The 23,260-nt window shown below is 39.9% G+C and overlaps 1 pseudogene; it reads left to right on the top strand.

Annotated features, from left to right (window-relative positions):
• LOC125554569 (protein BZR1 homolog 1 pseudogene) overlaps positions 1–13,408 on the top strand; it is a 36,460-nt pseudogene extending 23,052 nt beyond the window's left edge.
• The last annotated feature ends 9,852 nt before the right edge of the window (positions 13,409–23,260 follow it).

The following is a 23,260-nucleotide window of genomic DNA, read 5'->3' on the forward strand; positions in this document are numbered from 1 at the left end:
CTAATGCTTTGTTCCGGTTCTCGATTAAAAGGAGGCCTTAATATCCCTTAGTTTCCAATAGGACGTCGCTGCCACGGGAGGGTAGGACAAAAGATGTCATGCAAGTTCTTTCCATAAGCACGTATGACTATTTACGGAATACATGCCTACATTATATTGATGAACTGGAGCTACTGCCGTATCGCCCTAGGTTATAACTATCTCATGATGAATATCATCCAACAAGACACCGATCCAATGCCTATGAATTTGTCTTATATTGATCTTGCTAAGTTACTACTACTATCGTTATTGTTGCACTTGTTAGAAGACTATTGCTATCACTGTTACCATTACCACTGCTACTGCTACTATTATCGAAACTATCATATTACTTTGCTACTGATCACGTTGCTGCAGATAATTAATCTCCGGGTGTGGTTGAATTGACAACTTAGCTGCTAATACCTTCAAATATTCTTTGGCTCCCCTTGTGTCGAATCTATAAATTTGGGTTGAATACTCTACCCTCATAAACTGTTGCGATACCCTATACTTGTGGGTTATCAGACGTCATCGAGTGGAACGTGTGTAGAACTCGGAGGTGACACATGTTCGGTGCTTGATCGGTCGGAATAAGAAGAAGTTTGACTACATCAACCGCGTTGTCAAACGCTTCCGCTTTCGGTCTATGAGGGTACGTAGACACACTCTCCCCCTTTTGTTGCTATGCATCTCCTAGATAGACCTTGCATGAGCATAGGATTTTTTTTTGAAATTGCATGCTACGTTCCCCAACACTACTTTCCAATTTGAGAGAAGGTACAATTACCTCGTCAAGTTCTACTTTCCTCCCACTCACTTCTTTCAAGAGAAACTCCTTCTCTAGAAAGTTTCCATTCTTGGCAACAAAGATCTTGCCTTCGGATCTGTGGTAGGTGTACCCAATTGTTTCCTCAGGGTATCCTATGAAGATGCACTTGTCCGATTCAGATTCAAGCTTATCAGGCTAGAGCCTTTTGACATAAGTGTTGCAACCCCAAACTTTAAGAAACGATAGCTTAGGTTTCTTGCCAAATGAAAGTTCATACGGTGTCATCTCAATGGATTTAGACAGAGCCCTATTTAACGTGAATGCAGCTGTCTCTAATGCATAACCCCAAAATGATAGTGGTAAATCGGTAAGAGACATCATAGATCGCACCATATCTAATAAAGTACGATTAAGACGTTTGGACACACCATTACGCTGTGGTCTTCTAGGTGGCGTGAGTCATTGTGAAACTATTTCAAATTGTTTTAAATGAAGGCCAAACTCGTAACTCAATTATTTGCCTCCATGATCAGATTGTAGAAACTTTATTTTTCTTGTTATGATGATTCTATACTTCACTCTGAAATTCTTTGAACTTTTCAAATGTTTCAGACTTGTGTTTCATTAAGTAAATATACCCATATCTACTTAAATCATCTGTGAAGGTCGGAAAATAACAATACCTGCCGTGTGCCTCAACACTCATCGGACCACATACATCGGTATGTATTATTTCCAATAAGTAATTAGATTGCTCCATTGTTCCGGAGAAAGGAGTTTTAGTCATCTTGCCCATGAGGCATGGTTCTCAAGTATCAAATGATTCCTAATCAAGTGATTCCAAAAGTCCATCAGCATGGTGTTTCTTCACGCATTTTAAACCAATATGACTTAAACGGCAGTGCCATAAATATGTTGCACTATCATTATCAACTTTGCATCTTTTGGCATCAATATTATGAATATGTGTATCACTACGATCGAGATTCAGTAAACCATTTACATTGGGTGTATGACCATGGAAGGTTTTATTCATATAAACAGAACAACAATTATTCTCTGACTTAAATGAATAACCGTATCGCAATAAACATGATCCAATCATATTCATGCTCAACACAAATGCCAAATAACATTTAGTTAGGTCCAACACTAATCCCGAAGGTAGAAGGAGTGTTCAATGGTGATCTTATCAACCTTGGAATCACTTCCAACACACATCGTCACCTCGCCCTTAACTAGTGTTTGTTCATTTTGCAACTCTTTTTTGGAGTTACTGATCTTAGCAACTAACCGGTATCAAATACCCAGGGGTTGCTATGAACACTAGTAAATTATACATCAATAACATGTATGTCATATATACCTTTGTTCACTTTGCCATCCTTCTTATCCGCCAAATATTTGGGGTAGTTCCACTTCCAGTGACCATTTCCTTTGTAGTAGAAGCACTCAATTTCAGGCTTGGGTCTATCTTTGGGCTCCTCCATGGGAGTGGCAACTTTCTTGCCATTCTTTTTGAAGTTCCCTTTCTTTCCCTCAACCTTTTTATTGAAACTAGTGGTCTTGTTCAACACATGATGCTCTTTCTTGATTTCTACCTTCGCCGATTTCAGCATCGCGAAGAGCTCGAGAATCATTTTCGTCATCCCTTGCATATTATAGTTCATCACTAAGTTCTAGTAGCTTGGTGATAGTGACTACAGAACTCTGTCAATCACTATCTTATCTGGAAGACTAACTCCCACTTAATTCAAGCGATTGTAGTACCCAGACATTCTGAGCACATGCTCACTGGTTGAGCTATTCTCCTCCATCTTGTAGGCAAAGTACTTGTCAGAGGTCTCATACCTCTCGACACGGGCATGAGTCTGAAATACCAATTTCATCTCCTGGAACATCTCATATGCTCCATGGTGTTCAAAACGCTTTTGAAGTCCCAGTTCTAAGCCGTAAAGCATGGCGCACTAAACTATTAAGCAGTCATCATATCGAGCTTGCCAAACGTCCATAACGTCTGCATCTGCTCCTGCAATAGGCGTGTCACCTAGCGGTGCATCAAGGACATAATTCTTCTGTGCAGCAATGAGGATAATCCTCAGATCACGGACCCAGTCCGCATCATTGCTACTATCATATTTCAACTTAGTTTTCTCTAGGAACATATCAAAAAATATACAGGAGCAATATCGCGAGCTATTGATCTAGAACATAGATATGCAAAACTACCTAGACTAAGTTCATGACAAATTAAGTTCAATTAATCATATTACTTAAGAATTCCCACTTAGATAGACATCCCTCAAGTCATCTAAACGATACGTGATCCAAATCAACTAAACCATGTCCAATCATCACATGAGATGGAGTAGTCATCAATGGTGAACATCTCTATGTTGATCATATCTACTGTATGATTCACGTTCTACATGTCGGTCTCCAGTTCCGAGGCCATATCTGTACATGCTAGGCTCTGATACGTCTATAATTTTTGATTGCTCCATGCTATGTTATCTACTGTTTTGGGCAATATTGGGATTTATTATCCACTTTTATATTATTTTTGGGACAAACCTATTAACCGGAGGCCCAGCCTAGAATTGCTGTTTTTTGCCTATTTTAGTGTTTCGAAGAAAAGGAATATCAAACGGAGTCGAAACGGAACGAAATCAACTGGAGAAGTTATTTTTGGAAGGAAAGCTACCGGATGGACTTGGACCCCACGTCAGGAGCCAAGGGAGGTGCTCATGAGGGTGGGGGCGCCCCCCCTAGGGCACGCCCCCTGCCTCATGGGGCCCCCGAAGCTCCATCGATGTACTTCCTGCACCCATATATACCTACATACCCTAAAACTTCCAGAAGAGACAATAGATCGGGAGTTCCGCCGCCAGAAGCCTCCATAGCCACTGAAAACCAATCTAGACCCGTTCTGGCACCCTGCTGGAGGGGGCATCCTTCTCCGGTGGCCATCTTCATAATCCCGGTGCTCTCCATGACGAGGAGGGAGTAGTTCTCCCTCGAGGCTGAGGGTATGTACCAGTAGCTATGTGTTTCATCTCTCTCTCTCGTGTTCTTGAGATGGTACGATCTTGATGTATCGCGAGCTTTGCTATTATATTTGGATCCTATGATGTTTCTTCCCCCCTCTACTCTCTTGTAATGGATTGAGTTTCCCCTTTGAAGTTATCTTATCGGATTGAGTCTTTAAAGATTTGAGAACACTTGATGTATGTCTTGCCGTGCGTATCTGTGGTGACAATGGGATACCACATGATTCACTTGATGTGTGTTTTGGTGATCAACTTGCGGGTTCCGCCCATGAACCTATGCATAGGGGTTGGCACACGTTTTCGTCGTGATTCTCCGGTAGAAACTTTGGGGCACTCTTTGAGGTCCTTTGTGTTGGTTGAGTAGATGAATATGAGATTGTGTGATGCATATCGTATAATCATACCCACAGATACTTGAGGTGACATTGGAGTATCTAGGTGACATTAGGGTTTTGGTTGATTTGTGTCTTAAGGTGTTATTCTAGTATGAACTCTAGGGTTGTTTGTGACACTTATAGGAATAGCCTGACGGATTGATTGGAAAGAATAACTTTGAGGTGGTTTCGTACCCTACCATAATCTCTTCGTTCGTTCTCCGCTATTAGTGACTTGAGAGTGACTCTTTGTTGCATGTTGAGGGATAGTTATGTGATCCAATTATGACAGTATTGTTGAGGGAACTTACACTAGCGAAATTATGAACCCTAGACCTTATTTCCACACATTGCATTACCGTTTACGCTCACTTTTATCATTCGTAACCTTGCTGTTTTTATAATTTCAGATTACAAATACCTTTATCTACTATACATATACCACTTGTATCACCATCTCTTCGCCGAACTAGTGCACCTATACAATTTACCATTGTATTGGGTGTGTTGGGGACACAAGAGACTCTTTGTTATTTGGTTGCAGGGTTGCTTGAGAGAGACCATCTTCATCCTACGCCTCCTACGGATTGATAAACCTTAGGTAATCCACTTGAGGGAATTTTGCTACTGTCCTACAAACCTCTGCACTTGGAGGCCCAACAACGTCTACAAGAAGAAGGTTGTGTAGTAGACATCAGGCTCATCAAGTTTAACCCGAGTATTCCGCATGTGCAAAACTGTCTTGCACCCGTTGTATGTGAACGTAGAGCCTATCACACCCGATCATCACGTGGTGTCTCAGTAAGACGACGGTGCATACTCAGGGAGAACACTTATACCTTGAAATTTTAGTGAGGGATCATCTTATAATGCTACCGCCGTACTAAGCAAAATAAGATGCATAAAAGATAAACATCATATGCAATCAAAATATGTGACATGATATGGCCATCATCATCTTGTGCCTTTGATCTCCATCTCCAAAGCACCGTCATGATCTCCATCGTCACCGGCTTGACACCTTAATCTCCATCATAGCGTCATTGTCGTCTCGCCAACTATTTCTTCTACAACTATCGTTAACGCATAGTGATAAAGTAAAGCAATTACATGGCGTTTGCATTTCATACAATAAAGAGACAACCATAAGGTTGCTGCCGGTTGCCAGTGACTTTTACAAAACATGATCATCTCACACAATAACGTATATCACATCATGTATTGACCATATCACATCACAACATGCCCTGCAAAAATAAGTTAGACGTCCTCTACTTTGTTGTTGCAAGTTTTACATGGCTGCTACGGGCTTCTAGCAAGAATCGTTCTTACCTAGGCATCAAAAACTCAACGGTGATTTTCAAGTTTTTTGTTTTAACCTTCAACAAGGACCGGCCGCAGTCAAATTCGATTCAACTAAAGTTGGAGAAACAGACACCCGCCAGCCACCTTCATGCAAAACTAGTTGCATGTCTGTCGGTGGAACCAGTCTCATGAACGTGGTCATGTAAGGTTGGTCCGGGCCGCTTCATCCAACAATACCGCTGAATTAAAATAAGACATTGGTGGTAAGCAGTATGAAGATAATCGCCCACAACTCTTTGTGTTCTACTCGTGCATATCATCTACGCATAGACCTAGCTCGGATGTTGTGAGATCGTGGATGTCGCCTAGAGGGGGGGTGAATAGGCACTTTCAAATAATTATGGTTTAGGCTTGAACAAAAGCGGAATAAACCTAGCGGTTAAATTGTCAAGCACAAAACCTACAACAACTAGGTTCACCTCTGTGCACCAACAACTTATGATAAGCAAGATAAATTACTAGGTGATAACAAGATATATGACAAGAAACAATATGGCTGTCACAAAGTAAAGTGCATAAGTAAAGGGCTCGGGTAAGAGATAACCGTGGCACGAGGAGACGATGATGTATCCCGAAGTTCACACCCGTGCCGATGCTAATCTTCGTTTGGAGTGGTGTGGAGGCACAATGCTCCCGAAGAAGAGAAAAGAGTCTTGATGACCCACAAGTATAGGGGTCTATCGTAGTCCTTTCAATAAGTAAGAGTGTCGAACCCAACAAGGAGCAACAGGAAATGATAAGCGGTTTCCAGCAAGGTATTCTCTGCAAGTACTGAAATAAGTGGTAACAGATAGTTTTGTGATAGGATAATCTGTAACGAGCAACAAGTAACAAAAGTAAATAAAGTGCAGCAAGGTGGCCCAATCCTTTTGTAGCAAAGGACAAGCCGGGACAAACTCTTTTAGGAAGTAAAGCGCTCCCGAGGACACATGGGGATATCGTCAAGCTAGTTTTCATCACGTTCATATGATTCGCGTTCGGTACTTTGATAATTTGGTATGTGGGTGTACCAGTGCTTGGGTACTGCCCTTACTTGGACGAGCATCCCACTTATGATTAACCTCTATTGCAAGCATCCGCAAATACAACAAAAGTATTAAGGTAAACCTAACCATAGCATGAAACATATGGATCCAAATCAGCCCCTTACGAAGCAACGCATAAACTAGGGTTTAAGCTTCTGTCACTCGAGCAACCCATCATCTACCTATTACTTCCCAATGCCTTCCTCTAGGCCCAAACAATGGTGAAGTGTCATGTAGTTGACGTTTCATAACACCACTAGAGGAGAGACGACATACATCTCATCAAAATATCAAACGAATACCAAATTCACATGACTACTAATAGCAAAACTTCTCCCATGTCCTCAGGAACAAAAGTAACTACTCACAAAGCATAAACATGTTCATAATCAGAGGGGTATTAATATGCATATAGGATCTAAACATATGATCTTCCACCAATTAAACCAACTAGCATCAAGTACAAGGAGTAATTAACAATACTAGCAACCTACTAGCACCAATCCCGGACTTGGAGACAAGAATTGGATACAAGAGATGAACTAGGGTTTTGAGATGAGATGGTGCTGATGAAGATGTTGATGGAGATTGCCCTCTCCCGATGAGAGGAGCGTTGGTGATGACGATGGCGATGATTTCCCCCTCCGGGAGGGAAGTTTCACCGGCAGAACAGCTCCGCCAGAGCCCTAGATTGATTCTGCCAAGGTTCCGCCTCGTGGCGACGGAGTTTCATCCGAGAAGATGGCTTATTAATTTTTTCCCATCTAAAGACTCCATATAGCAGAAGATGGCCACCGGAGGGCCCCCAGGGGGCCCACGAGGTAGGGGCGCGCCCTGGGGGGTAGGGCGCGCCCCCCACCCTCATGGGAAGGGTGTGGCCCCCCTGGTGAGGTTCTTGCGCTCAGTATTTTTTATATATTTGGAAAACATCATCCGTGAAGTTTTAGGACTTTTGGAGCTATGCAGAATAGGTCTCTAATATTGCTCCTTTTCCAGCCCAGAATCCCAGTTGCCGACATTCTCCCCCTTTATGTAAACCTTGTAAAATAAGAGAGAATAGGCATAAGTATTGTGACATAATGTGTAATAACAGCCCATAATGCAATAAATATTGATATAAAAGCATGATGCAAAATGGACGTATCAACTCCCCCAAGCTTAGACCTCGCTTGTCCTCAAGCGAAAAGCCGAAATCGAAAAATATGTCCACATGTTTAGAGATAGAGGTGTCGATAAAAATAAAATACGGACATGAGGGTGTCATGATCATTCTTAGAACAGCAACTTACATAATTCTTTGTCATATAATATCTGATGCTAGAGTAATAATTCAATCACAATATCATGTATGAATCATAAACTTCATTGAAAACTAACAAACTACAATCTCGGTCATTGAAACAATTGCAATTTATCATAACATAGGAAAGAGTCAATGTATAAGAGCTTTTCAGCAAGTCCACATACTCAACTATCATATAATCTTTCACAATTGCTGACACTCATGCAACACTTATGGGTATGGAGTTTTAATCAGACACAGAGAAAGATAGGGGCTTATAGTTTTCCCTCCCAACGTTTTACCTCAAGGATAATGTCAACAGTAATAGTTCATGAAAACTCACATCCAATTAGCCATATATACCAGGATCTTTCCAACATATTGTCCTTGCCAAAGGATAAAATGTAAAAAGGAAGGGTGAAGATCACCATGACTCTTATGCAATGTAGGAGATAAAAGTAAAAGATAGGCCCTTCGCAAAGGGAAGCAGAGGTTGTCATGCGCTTTTATGGTTGGATGCACAAAATCTTAATGCGAAAGAACATCACTTTATATTGCCACTTGTGATATGGACCCTTATTATGCAGTCCGTCGCTTTTATTACTTCCATATCACACGCTCGTATAAAGCTTATTTCCTCCACACCAATCAATCATACATATTTAGAGAGCAATTTCTATTGCTTTCACCGATGACAACTTACTTGATGGATCTTGCTCAATCCATAGGTAGATATGGTGGACTCTTATGGCAAGACTGGTTTAAGGGTATTTGGAAGCACAATTAGTATCTCTACTTGGTGCAATGAATTTGGCTAGCATGAGGGGGAAAGGCAAGCTCACCATGTTGGAAGATTCAAGACAATATAATTTATCTCAGATGTAAGAAAACATAACCCATTACGTTGTCTTCCTTGTACAATGTCAACTCTTTAGCATGTCATATTTTAATGAGTACTCACAATTATAAAAGATGTCCAAGATAGTATATTTATATGTGAAGACCTCTCTTTCTTTATTACTTCCTATTAATTGCAACGATGACCAAAACTGAGTTTGTCAACCCTCAACAATTTTTATTCATCATACTCTTTCTATGTGAGCTCATTACTCTCCATAAGACTCATATGATCTCTTTGTTTCTTTTCATTTCTTTGCCTTTTCTTTTATTCCCTTAGGATCATGGAAAAATAATCAAGCCCTTGACTCAACACTAATCTTTATTATATAGCTCACGGACTCGATTACATAGAGGGAAAATAAAGCAAAACTCACAACTAGATCATACTAAGAACTTTTATTCTATTAGATCAAGATATTACCAAAAGGATCAAACTAAGAAAAACGGTAAAGATAAGATACGATACCGGGGCACTTCCCCAATCTTGGCAGTTGCCAAGTGGGGTGCCCATACCAGATACTCAATTCTTCTTTGTTGGTGGAGACGGTGGTGATTTTGTTGATGGCGTAGGCTTGTCGTCCTCCTTCCAAGGCATAGGCTCACCATCATAGAAGGATGACCGAGTCTTCGGGATCCTCAAATCTGCAGCCAAACTCATCCTTTTGAATCTATATTCATACTCACAGTTTTGGTTTTGCAGGTCATAGATTTGAGCTTGAAGGTGCTCGATTTTCTCATGAAGCTTGAAGATGGTCTCCCCGATGTTGTCGGCTTCTAGCTTGTGTTTGTTGGTGAATTCTGTGATCATCACGTAGTTGGAGTTGAGTCCACGCTCCACCATCCCCTGACACTTGAAAACTTGTTGCTCCATTGCTTCAAGCCTTGTCTCCAATCTTCCAGTCCCCTTTGGTCCCTCAGCATCACGGATGTGCAGCAACCCATCACGCATCTCAATGGTTTGAGGGTGTCGCTGCACCTCCACGAGGTAAGGGTTGATGACCTTATCGAAGAACTTATCCTTGGTGGCACTTGGAGACGTCATGATAACCTAGATCTGTCAGAAAAACAGCTCGAAACAAAGACAGGAGATTTTTGCGTGATACGGGAGTCAAAACCCCCGGGAGATTATATAATGAATTTTTACTGACCAAAATACGTGCCGTGTATGAAAACAAAGTCCGGAGAGCACACGAGGTGCCCACGAGGTAGGGGGGCGCGCCCTCCACCCTCGTGGAGCCCTCGTGTCCTTCCCGGACTGCTGCTTATTTTTCTATTTTTCTAAATATTCCAAAACGGAGAAATATTGCCTTAAAAACTGTTTTGGAGTCGGTTTACTTACCGCACCACATACCTATTCCTTTTTGGAGTCTGAAACATTCCGGAAAGTGTCCCTTATGTATTCCTCCAGGGTTACGGTTTCAATAACATTGGTTTCAACATTTATGGGATTACCTGAGATATAGTGTTTGATTCTTTGACCATTCACCACCTTCGGATTGGTGCCTTCAAAGTTGTTGATTTTTATGGGACCTGAACGGTAGACCTCCTCGATAACGTAAGGTCCTTCCCATTTAGATAGAATTTTTCCTGCAAAAAATCTTAAACGAGAGTTGTATAGCAATACATAATCACCTACATTAAACTCACGCTTTTGTATCTTTTTGTCATGCCATCTTTTAACTTTTTCTTTAAACAACTTGGCATTTTCGTAGGCTTGGGTTCTCCATTCGTCAAGTGAGCTAATATCAAATAACCTCTTCTCATTGGCAAGTTTAAAATCATAATTAAGTTCTTTATAAAATAGCCCAATAAGCCTTGTGTTCTAGATCGAGAGGTAAGTGACATGCTTTTCCATAGACCATTTTATACGGAGACATACCCATAGGATTTTTATATGCACTTCTATAGGCCCATAATGCATCATCAAGTTTCTTGGACCAATTCTTTCTAGACCTATTAACAGTCTTTTGCAAAATTAATTTGAGCTCTCTATTACTCAATTCTACTAGACCACTAGACTGAGGGTGATAAGGAGATGCAATTATATGATTACCATCATATTTAGCAAGCATTTTACGGAAAGCACCATGAATAAAATGTGAACCACCATCAGTCATTAAATATCTAGGGACTCCAAATCTTGGAAAAATAACTTCTTTAAGCATTTTAGTAGAAGTGTTATGATCAGCACTACTAGTTGGAATAGCTTCTATCCACTTAGTAACATAATCAACAGCAACTAAAATATGTGTATAACCATTAGAGGAAGGAAAAGGTCCCATATAGTCAAAGCCCCAAACATCAAATGGTTCAATAACAAGTGAATAATTCATAGGCATCGCATGTCCTTTCAATCTCCCCCATTTTGGTAATTGATGACAATCACTTTGAAGAGAGTTTATATAAGGAATTATGCATCACCTTGTAATGCAACAACCAATAATGCATGCGTATGAGATGCAAATGCTTAGGAACAAAACCAAAGCAAGAAGAAGAAGAAATAACTCTCTAAACTTCTCCACAATACTCTCTGAAACTTATCTCCCATTGACATCGATTGCCAAAATGGGCGAAAAGCTTAGAAGGCAAATATAAATTGTGGTCCTCCATAAATTGTGTATTTCTCAACAAGAGAGTGGAATTCAATACACATATCCAAAGGTAAGTACTTGGAGGAAGACAAACTATATTGAGGCACAAAGATTGCTAAGAATGATATGCCAAGAAATAACAAAGAGAGACACAAGCAATCCAGCAATCAAAAGATACCAATTGGAGCAAGAAATCAATGGATATCAATTGAACCAACTAGACCAAAGATCCTATGAGCCACATGAATAAAGGATATTATGATATGAGCAAAGGAGTGGTCTAAAGAAACTAGAGAAGCTCCCTGTGATTTGTGCACAAATAAGAATTTTTGTATTTGGATACAAAGTGCACAAAATAGGATCATCGCTCCCCCAAAATAAATAGAAACACACAACAAGTGCAAGTGAGCATATAGGAAACTAAGCCTAGCACTTGCAACAAACACACGGTTGAGCAACATGTAAAAGAGGCAACTTAGGAATAGGCTCAACCAAAACTGATGTGTGTGAGTCAAGGCAATGCACTTGAGAAGAGTAATGTACGGTTGAGCATAAATCATCAATATAGTCTTGACTCGATGAGATACATGGTGCAAGGCCTGTCATTCACACACACAACTAGCAAATGGTTTCACAAGCTCACTAAAGGCCTATAAAGCACCTATGCTTGTGACAACCTGTGGTGAAGATATAAAAGGAAGCTCCGTTAAGAGGAGGGATACCAATTGAATTGGCAAAAGCCTCATCATGACAAGCAAGAGGAAAACAATCTTCACCACAAAAGAGTGCAACAAGATGCAAAGATATAAGATCCGCACTCAAGACAAATCCTTTCATGGATCCACCTAGGAAATACAAAGGAAAGAAAGGTGGACGTGAAATAATAAGGATATCCACTAAAGATATAACTTCTATCAGGTGTATACGACTCTAGGTAGATGAAAATCATGATGATATCAATCCACAAAGAAGGATGCACACAAGAAATGGTTACTCAAGGAAAGAATATGATACCCAAACGGAAGTCATAAAATATGCTGATAAGATCTTTGCTTGAAATGCACATAGCGCATGGCTTAATATTATCTTATCTCTACTATTAAAGGAGAATCAAACGTCATGATGGTTCGACCTCCTACGATGGTTCGACCTTCATGATCGCCTTGCTCCCCTCCACTCCACCCTCCTACGATTCCTGAAAAATTGGACTGCCTCCCCGCCCCTCCGCTCACGAGAAAAAGAAAAAAGAAAAAAAAAGAAAAACAACGCACGTCCCCACGTCCTCGTATCCCACCTCCCACTCCCTTCCCCAAATCCCTCGCTCTCGATTCCCTATTCTCTCCAGAGAGGAATCACCGCCGCCGACCTCCTCCCGCCGACAGCGACGGAGGCGGACGCCGGGCTGGGTCGGACGCCCACATGGAAGGAGCGGGAGAACAACAAGCGGCGCGAGCGCCGGTGCCGGGCCATCGCCGCCAAGATCTTCACCGGCCTCCGCGCGCTCGGCAGCTACAAGCTCCCCAAGCACTGCGACAACAACGAGGTGCTCAAGGAGCTCTGCCGCGAGGCCAAATGGGTCGTGGAGGACGACATCACCACCTACCGCAAGGTGAAGCCTCGCTTCTTGGTCTCGGGATCGAGATGCCCCCCATCCCATGTTTCTTCTCTCCTTCCATTTCCTGGATCTAGCCAGCCTTGCTTGGATGTGTAGATCTGATTATTTGGTTCGATTCATGGCAGGGATACAAGCCGCCGTCATCCAGGCCGTTCGGTGGGGTCTCGTCGGTGGGCATGAGCCCCTGCTTGTCCTCGCAGCTGCTCAGTGCGCCGTCGTCGGTGTTCCCGAGCCCGGTGCCTTCCTACCACCCCAGCCCGGTGTCATCCAGCTTCCTGAGCCCCACGCACCTCGAGAACCCCAGCCCTGCCTACCTCCTCTCGTTCCTCCATGGCCTCCCCAACCTGCCCCTGCTCCGGGTCTCCAACAGCAAGGGTGAAGCAAACACTTATTGGGAGGTACTCAAAATTTGATCACTTTGTTGTAGAATCACGGTGCTAATCAACTAATCCTTGACTGATTTTGAATCTCTGCCAATAGTTCAACATCTTTTTTAATCACAAGGTCTAAAAGGTATCATTCAAAATATGCTGATGATCAGTAGTGTCAAACCCACATCCTCACTGCCATCTTCTACATGAACTGCTTTGTAAAAAGTGGAAAATTGTTGCTCGTAATGTTGATGTGCAGACTACCAAATTGGGAATTTTTTATCATGGTGAAACTACACTGTAAAAAGTGAATCATGATATAAGTAATGTCTCCCAACTCTCAAATTGTTGCTTGTTATATTAATCTGGATACTACCGAATTGGAAGATTTTCAATCATGATATGGTTCTGAGAATGGATGCATGATTGCAGATGGCTACCAAACCGTAAAATTTCAACATTCAAAAGATGTATTTTGTACTGGCAGTTTTGATGCATGATTGCAGCTGCATGTAGCTCTCAGTTTGTCCAAGAACTGTCTATGTATACCGATAATGATTACTCCATCCATCCCAAAATAAGTTTATTTTGTTTAGTACAGTTTATACTATAAAACTGTACTACATGTACTAAATCAAAGATACTTATTTTGGGACTGGGGGAGTACTCTTTTTTCAAATGGCGCCTGCTGTACGCATGACAACTGTGTGTGTATAAATTAGTATCATGTTGCCTGCACGTTGAACTTATAATTCTTTTTTTGAATAATGTCTCATATTTTGATTCTTGTCAAAATGACAATTGCTATTTGCTTTCTAGACATCTTGTATGTGGCTTCTGGTGATAACAATTTTTATCTTTCTCGGGATTTGATTATGGTCATGAAGGGTACATTACGATTTACGAGCATTTAATCTTCTCTGATAATCAAAGCGCCGCATAGTCTTATGTGCATCATCAGAGCTATTCCACAATTTTCTCCCCACTTATGCCTTTTTACACTTTTATATGTGTAGCTTTTAATTTTTTTAAGACATTCATTCTTTTTTTCTAAGTCTTCATGTGTGCAGAATTACTTCTGCGGTGAGCCAGAGTGTGACGTCTTCTCACGGACTACTGTCATCAATCAAGGTGGTCATTGGTCTATATCAAGCTTGCCGAGTACTTCCTGGAGGCTGATTTCTGCTCCCGCCGCGTTGCTGACCGAGGCCCCATCTACGTGGGAAGCTGCTATTTTTTTGATAGATTGGCAGTGAGATGCTTGGATAGGAGAAAAGTGAATCGGAAGAGCATGAGAGATATATGTTGAGAACCTAAATAATGCACACACATTTACATATTTCATGTGATGGTAGTATGTCGTCGTAGTTTTTGTGTTGGTTGTCCTACTGAATGTTCCTGTCAGTCCTAACTCATCAAATCACTCTCAATTTCAATCATTCTTGGAGCTTTTATCTCTAACTCTAAAAAATCAGAAAGCATGTCTAAAGCTCAAGGTAATGTTGAAACTTGGAGGCAATCAAACCATATGCTTTTTGGGCTGTAAGAGTTTAAACTAACTATTGCTTTTGGGGTTGTACGAGTTTGAACTAACTATCGCTAACATCCTGGCTTTGAATTTTCAGTTTGTATTTTTTTGTTGCAAAAGTTGGTATTTGTCCATGGTCAAGATAGGGGGCACATAGAGCTTGGTTTGTTAAGCTTCTTTATATTCTCAAGGAGGTCAGGAGTTCCTCTTGAGAAGAAAGAGGACAGCCTTTAACTCAACCTACGCCTTCAGAGAGAACTGCTTGAACTCAAGATGCTACTCCCAGTCATTTGATCGTTGTAGAATAACCTTTTATGAGAGTGACCTAAAAGTCAGATGTTTTACATTAAGCTTACATCTCTTGTAGTTCTATTTAACTTTGGGTTTGGGAGTATTATATGTTGTTTGAGAGGGTCTATTTTTTTAGAAAATATGATTTTTGTCTTTGTTTCTATACTTATCAAAGTTCATGTTTCTTTCCAGTTAGTTGTGAGAGGACTTCGTAAGTTTCCATTAAAAAAGGAGATCAAATAATATTTTGAATCGATGACATAATAAATGAAAATACAAGATTTTGAATAGGGCTTGCCCACACGGCACTGTGGAAAAGGTGAAGGGAAAGGAAGGGTGAGGAGAATAAAATGATGCAAGGGGGAGTTTTTAAAGACATACGACGATTGCCTAGGAAGAAATAAGAGGGAGAGAATCAATTTGTCCAGGAATTGAAACCAGTCCTATCATATCCGACACGCATTTTTTAATTCGAAAAATTATTTGATCATAATGCGTTTTTTGACCCGTGGCAACGTACGGGCATTCGGCTAGTAGTATATAAATGAGCTTCAACCAAATGAACATCAAAGACATCACAACTATCAACAAGAGATCATTGTTGAGATGCTTTGAGAAGGGAAATGAGTATCACAAGAACTAATCAAGAAAAATTCATGCCATGATGTAACCTACACAAGGTTGTATGTAAGAAATGTATGCATGAGTAGATACTTGTTACCGAGATAACATTGGAAGGATGTAGTAGATACCAATTGAATGTAAACGATAGTATTTCATTTAACGTCCTAGCTTGACTCCAATAAGCACATGGTGAAACCACCTTCCTTTTGAATGAACTGAGCATCCAATGCATCTCTAGTTGTTCCTATAACAACACCACAAACAAAATGGTACCCAAGCTCATTGGGACCAAGGAGTTAGAGAACCAATAATACATAGGAAAAACTCCACATAAATATGTGCATATAGATATGAAAATGAATTTCATGCACATCTCATCCAATTTGAGACTTGGTGGAGTTTCCCCTAAATATTGGGTTAAAGAAAGAAAGCATGCCAAAGAAACTACATGAAGTTAATATGCATGATCAAGACTTTCAAGAATCGATACCAATTGACAAAGAAATACCACATGAAGAAAAGATACCAGATGAATAAATCATCACTTGGAATATATCACTTGAAAGATTCATCAAGGAATGAGATATCCATTGAAACATGAAAAAAAAGATATCGAACTCCCAAAAGAGAGGGTGGTTCCAAACAAACGAAGCACTCTACTAAGTTTCATGATGGCACAAAGTACCAAAAAGGAACGGCTTGCCTTTCACCAACACACACTTGATAAGGATCACAAGATGAGAGTTTTATAGAAAATAGGATAGCTCCCCCAAGAGTAGTGCATTATAGAGAATTTGCATTTGAATACAAAATGCACAAGGTGGGATCACCACTTTCACTATATCTAGAAAACACTAGGCAAGATCAAGAAATTAACAAGATCCACAAGTGGTATGGAAGACAATGGGAGTTGACACAATCCTTGGCAAGAGATAAGGCAAATAAAAGCAAAGGCCAATGTAAAGATGATCAACAATTTCTACCACATAAATGATTACCAATTGTCAAGAGACAAGAAGTATTTGTAAATGATTCCCGGTGGTAGATTTCAATGATATCCATCATCATCTTCACACCAAATACAAAAGCAAATTGCAACTTGTAGAGCTAAAGTGCAACCTAGGAACAAGATAATTTACAATATAAATTCTAGGTGACAATATCTCAAATGTACACCTTTTCTAGGCTTGTAATTTGCACATAGCACATTACTCCCCCATAATGTGATACCAAAGAAAACTTCACAAGCGACAATAAGAATCCAACAATAAATAATTAATGGACTATTTAGAATTTTAATTTCTCATGAGAAGACATACCACATAGCGACTAGATGATCTTGTAATATCAATACTAGATGGTATTCCTCATGTACACGCACTTATAGGATTGTGAGGTGCACAAGCACATCACTTCCCGAAAATGGGATTTTCCATTAATCTCTCACAAGAGCCAACTAAGATACAAACAAGATGTGCAAAGTCTCAATGCACGACACACACGTACATGATGTGAAAACCAACACACACATATTTGATTACTCAAGATAAGCAAATTGGTGGAACAACATATACAAACACATGCACGGAACAAAACCAAAACATGCAAAGGGGCAAGTAACTTTCGATGTAAACAATTTAAGTACAAGTTACCACAAGGAGGCACATTGGATATTGATATCTCTCCAACATATCTATAATTTATGAAGTATTCATGCTGTTATATTATCATTCTTGGATGTTTTACAATCATTTTATAGCAACTTTATATCATTTTTTGGGACTAACTGATACGTCTCCAACGTACCTATAAATTTTTTATTGTTCCATGCTATTATATTATCTGTTTTGGATGTTTAATGGGCTTTAATATGCACTTTTATATTATTTTTGGGACTAACCTATTAACCGGAGGCCCGGTGCCAGTTTCTGTTTTTTTGCCTATTTTAGTGTTTTGCAGAAAAGGAATATCAAACGGAACGAAACATTCGCGAGGATCTTTCTTGGAACAAACGCTAACTAGGAGACTTGGAGTAGAAGTCTGGAACTCTGTGAAGCTTCCACGAGGCAGGAGGGCGCGCCCCCATCCTCGTGGGCCCCATGGAGCTCCACCGACATACTTCTTTCACGTATATATACTCTTATACCCTAAAACATCAGGGGAGCCACAAAACCACTTCTCCACCGCCGCAACCTTCTATACCCGTGAGATCCCATATGGGGCCTTTTCCGGTGATCTGCCAAAGGGGGATTCGATCACGGAGGGCTTCTACATCAACATCATAGCCTCTTTGATGATGTGTGAGTAGTTTACCATAGACCTTCGTGTCCATAGTTATTAGCTAGATGGCTTCTTCTCTCTCTTTGGTTCTCAATACAAAGTTATCCTCGATGTTCTTGGAGATCTATTCGATGTAATACTTTTTGCGGTGTGTTTGTGTAACATCCCGATTCTCGGAATGTTTAAGAAAAGTTTTCCAAAAAACAGGGCGAGAAAATTTCGTTTGTTTTATTTGTTAACAAAGCTAATTGGACTTTTATAATTTAGATGATTTAATTTGAACTAATGCATACCTATATTAAAGATTTGAGTTTACTTCTTTTCTTTTAGTCGGGTTTTATTCTCTCGTCTTCGGCATAGTAATTTATGCACATATGCATTTTGGAACTTCTTTCGATTTTGTTTTGAGCTTCTGTTCCTTTAATATATTTTCCTTTAGGAAAATCTAATTAATTTCTTTCCCCAAACTCTTGGCAATATCCAATGGCTAATCTATCTTCTCTATTCTCTCTCACTGTTTCTTATTCCTGTCACCCGAATGGACCCAACCCATCTCTTTTATTTTCTTCCTCCATCTCCCTTGGACAACAGCCCAATAACCCCACTATTTTTCATGGCCTCTACCTTCCTCATGGGCTGGCCCGATCTGGCCCATCACTCCCAACCTAACGAACCCCTCTTCTCCTTTCTCTGTACGTTCACAACTCAGGGAAAGAGGAAACGTCAACAGCCACGTACTGAAGAGAAACAACCCTCAGTAATTCCCATCGGTTTCCAAAACTGAAGCCATCATATTCAGCGCCTCCACCTTCTCTTCCATTCCCGTAGCAACCCTTGCCCTCTTCCTTTCCCCTGTCTCCAAGGCAACTCCATGAACTTTGAAGCTCCGTGGACACCGATGCTCGATCCCGATGACTCGGACCATCTCTATCCGAATCCTTGTGCCATAAACTCCTCCTCCACGCCATGATTCCATTCAGGGAAGAAGAAACACGATCCGTCAACCACACATGAAGAATTCTGCATGTCCGCGGACACTGTTCATCAAGTTCGTCGCACCGTTCCGTCAAACTCGGTGAGCCTCTATCAAATTCCTTTTGCACGCGTGCTTGTCATCACCTAGTGTATTCCGTAGACATCATGATTCAACCTATCTTTGTCGTTGGCCGCGTGTGTCCGAAACCTGGATCGATTGGTGGCAACGACATATCTTTTTTTGTTTTCTGTTCGTTAGATGGTCTTGAGGTCAACATATGAAATGATAGTTTTGGTCATAGGAACTCGGCAGTATATTTAGATTATCGTTGTAATAGGTGTGTTGTGGGGTGGTTTTAATCATAGTTGTTTTGGGTAAAATTCAAGTGGGTTTCTTGTTCGGTTAACTTTTATGTTAATATGTTATTTTATTGCATGTTCATGACATGTCTAGAAGTTACTCCTAAATATTTCATAATGTTAGCAGCGCATGCTAATCATCTCATATATTTTACAGAGAGTGTCATGTGATTTCTTAGACGTATTTGTAGGATTATTTAAATTGTCAAATATAGTATGATCTTGATGGTATTTTTCTTTGGTGCATGCGTAGTCCTATGATATGTCTCTGTACAAGTCTTTGCAAATTCTTACCATGTGTACGAGTTGATTGGTGTATCGGATTATTATTGTTCGTACATGCTTGTCGGGTGTTACTATTTTAATTAGATTTGGAGCATTGATAGGTAATCGTATTGTTATCATTTAAATAATGCTTAGTATTGTTTATGGTTCTATGTTGAGAATGCGTACAGATTTTTGGTGAATTGTCTCCATGCTTAGGACTTTGTAAGATTATTCTAAGATTTGTTTGATTTCTTTAATTATTAAAGACTTCATGTTTTCTTATTTTCTTATTGTTTAGCATGAAGATATCTTAGATATGGTTTACATTTACATTTCCGTCCATGTCACATGTTTGTTTTATTGGTTTGAAAGCATGGCATGCCTCTGATAGTTATTAGGCATCATTTGTAGGTGTTTTGCATAGTTTTATTTATGCTAGATGTCAAATAAAATGCCTTGTTGTTTGGAAATGAGTGCATTATAGTTTGTTGTGTAGAATATAATTCCCAAGTTGTTCCTCTTCTTTCTAGATGTTTGTTATCCATGATTTCATGGTTGGATGCTTTATGTCATTCATATTTGTATTGCTGTATAGAATCATTCTAATGGAATAAAACTAGTTTATTGCATATTGATAATTATCATGTGTGTTTATTTATATTAGTTTATTACCATGCCGTGTTAACAATTGCTTACAGTAGAATGCATGTTTGGTTGTATGCATACCATGTACTATATCATTTCTAGTTTGCATTGTATGACTACGCATATGGTTAGCCTTGATTTACATTAGAGTAGTTTGTTGATCTTGTGCATTCTTTTATTGAGCAACTTCTTGCTTGATCAATACTATGCCATGTTGTTGGGATTGTATAAAGAGATTGCATAACATGTGTGTAATGACCCGTGTGTTCTATGATGCCTAGGTTGTCCAGTTATGTATTAGCAAGTCTAGGTTGTACTAGGTAGAAATACATGTCTTCATGTTATTCATGCTAGTATAGCACATTGCTTGATGTGATTGATGCCATGACCTAGATGTGTACTTGCTTAGTATGCTTTTCCCTTTTGCTTATAAGTCACAACTAGCATGATAGTGTTGTGTGCTAATGCCATTCTTGATAGTCATGTTAGTTGATATCAACTAAGTTATGTCGTAGTTATAAGTTGTATTCTACTGGTAGCATAGTTTGGCATCTTGTGTCATGATCATCCATCCTTAGCATTATATCTAGTCTACCGCACTATTACATTGGGTATGCCTAGACTTCTTCATATCTACTTTATCTTGTTGAAGCATTGTTATATGTCTAGTTGTCACTCATGCAAGTGATCTTTCATGTCTTATTTTGTCTATGTGCTATAATTGAGTACTTAGTCTCTTGTGCATTCTTATGGATGATCACTTTGGTTTTATGATAGCCTCAGGAGTGTTGGGTCTTGTTGCGATAGTTTAGCACATGCTTAAGATAGTTTGCCTTTCATGTTAGTTGAGTTGTATCTTCCTCATATGCTTAGTGTGCATAGTTTGATCTATTATGTAAGCATGAAGTGGTAATCTTATTGCTAGTGGTTACTTGAGTATTAGTTGTTCTTTAGTAGTAAGACCAGATTCTAGTTTAGTATCTTATCATGATCACTCGTCAGTGTCATGCTTGTGTTATTTGCTTAGACATCTAGTGAATCTATACTCACATGTATTGTGTGAGATGTGTGTTATTATTAAGTTGTTTAATTAGTTTCTACCTTAATTAGTATTGGTTTGTCTTCTTTTATAGATATGCGTGCTAATAGTTTTTATGATTTATGTTTAGTCTTTGATTGTTGTTAACCATTATAAGTATTTGGATTCATCCAAATATTTATTCTTGGTTGATTGTTACTCTTAATCATATCATGCCTAGGATAGATGTGCATCCATTTGTTCAATGTGTTGTGTAGTTCTTGTTAATTGTTTGACAAATGAATTAGTTTGATATAGTGAAGTTGATTCTATTTCCTTTGATAATATTTTAGGACTAGACTGAGATCATTTCATATTGTTGTATGATGTTTCGTTGCTTGACTAGAATGGTTTGTAATGTTGGTTTAGTTGTCTTATAGAATACTTGCTTTTGTTTGATTATATAGTTGTTGTATATGTTTGGTTGCAATTGACCATTATATCATGTCATGTTATGATTGAGTAGTTGAAATGCATCGGATGGATTATTCCATGTATGTTCATGCAATTTGGTTTGTTCGTAATAGTTTCCTATATAGTAAGCTGAGATGTGTAGTGGGCACTACTAATGGTTAGTACCATAGTTTGTATTAGAACGTTAGTATTGTTGGCAAGCCTTGATTATCCATCATCAACTAAACCCTATCAATTCATCGAGTCCTCTACTTACCTTCCAGTCATGCTATCTCCTTTTGGAATCACCATCTGATCAATATCTTGCTATCCATCCACTCCTATTGTTGTTTTGGATGTTATTAATTTGGAATCTATTGCTTTGGTATTTATTTGATTTTCATTTGCTATCGTTACGAAGAGTAGGGAGTGACGATGTTGGAGAAGGACATAAATAATCAGGTTATCGAAGGACTCAACAACGAAGGCATGCCTCCTTCTTTGATCATATTTATCCTATGTTTACAAAATTGCATTCTGTTTTATGGTTACTATGTGCATGCTATTTTAATTCTTGTAGCTATCATGTCGATTGACACATTACCTTGATCCGCTTGTCGCCTATTCAATTGACACTTGAGTAGAATATAGTATTCTGGTAGAGTAGAAATGCTTATCCATGCTTATTACCCTATAGGTGCTTTGTTGAATGACCTTTGAGTCATTGACACTTGAAACTTATCGCTGAGCTAGGCTGATTGGCCCTTGTTGATCTCCTCTACTCTCTTCTACTCTGGGTGAAACTTACCATCTGAATACTGGTGCGGACGACAGCTGAGTCAAGGATTGAAGGAGCAATTGGCTGCCATTCACAGGTTGAAGGGGGCAATCAGTCGTCCGTGCCGCTTAAGGCCTAATAAGTATTGGATTTGAAGATTGTGATAACAGTATGGCCACATGCTATATGGGCACTGGCTTGGTCAAGTAAGCTAGTCAGCCTTAGGTGTCGATGTCGCTATACCGTAGATGGGATATCTGCCCTGCAGGGAGTATCCTCGGCACAGATGGGGGGCGGTTTGAGGACGTACTCTTAGTTCCGTGCACCAGACCCGGTGGGCATGTCACATCTTTGGGGGATCTAGTCCAAAGACCTCGTCACAATCTCCCTGCTGGTATACCAGATGGTTTATTACGCTAGCGACGGCTAGTGGCAACAAGTCGGGATTGTGTCGTGTGACGCCCCCGATTTAATCGTACACTAATCATACACGCAAACGTGTACGATCAAGATCAGGGACTCACGGGAAGATATCACAACACAACTCTACAAATAAAGTAAGTCATACAAGCATCATATTACAAGCCAGGGGCCTCGAGGGCTCGAATACAAGAGCTCGATCATAGACGAGTCAGCGAAAGCAACAATATCTGAGTACAGACATAAGTTAAACAA

The sequence above is a fragment of the Triticum urartu genome, chromosome 4A (genome assembly GCF_056163025.1).
Source record: "Triticum urartu cultivar PI428250 chromosome 4A, HENAU_Tu73, whole genome shotgun sequence".
In the NCBI taxonomy this organism is placed as follows: domain Eukaryota; kingdom Viridiplantae; phylum Streptophyta; class Magnoliopsida; order Poales; family Poaceae; genus Triticum; species Triticum urartu.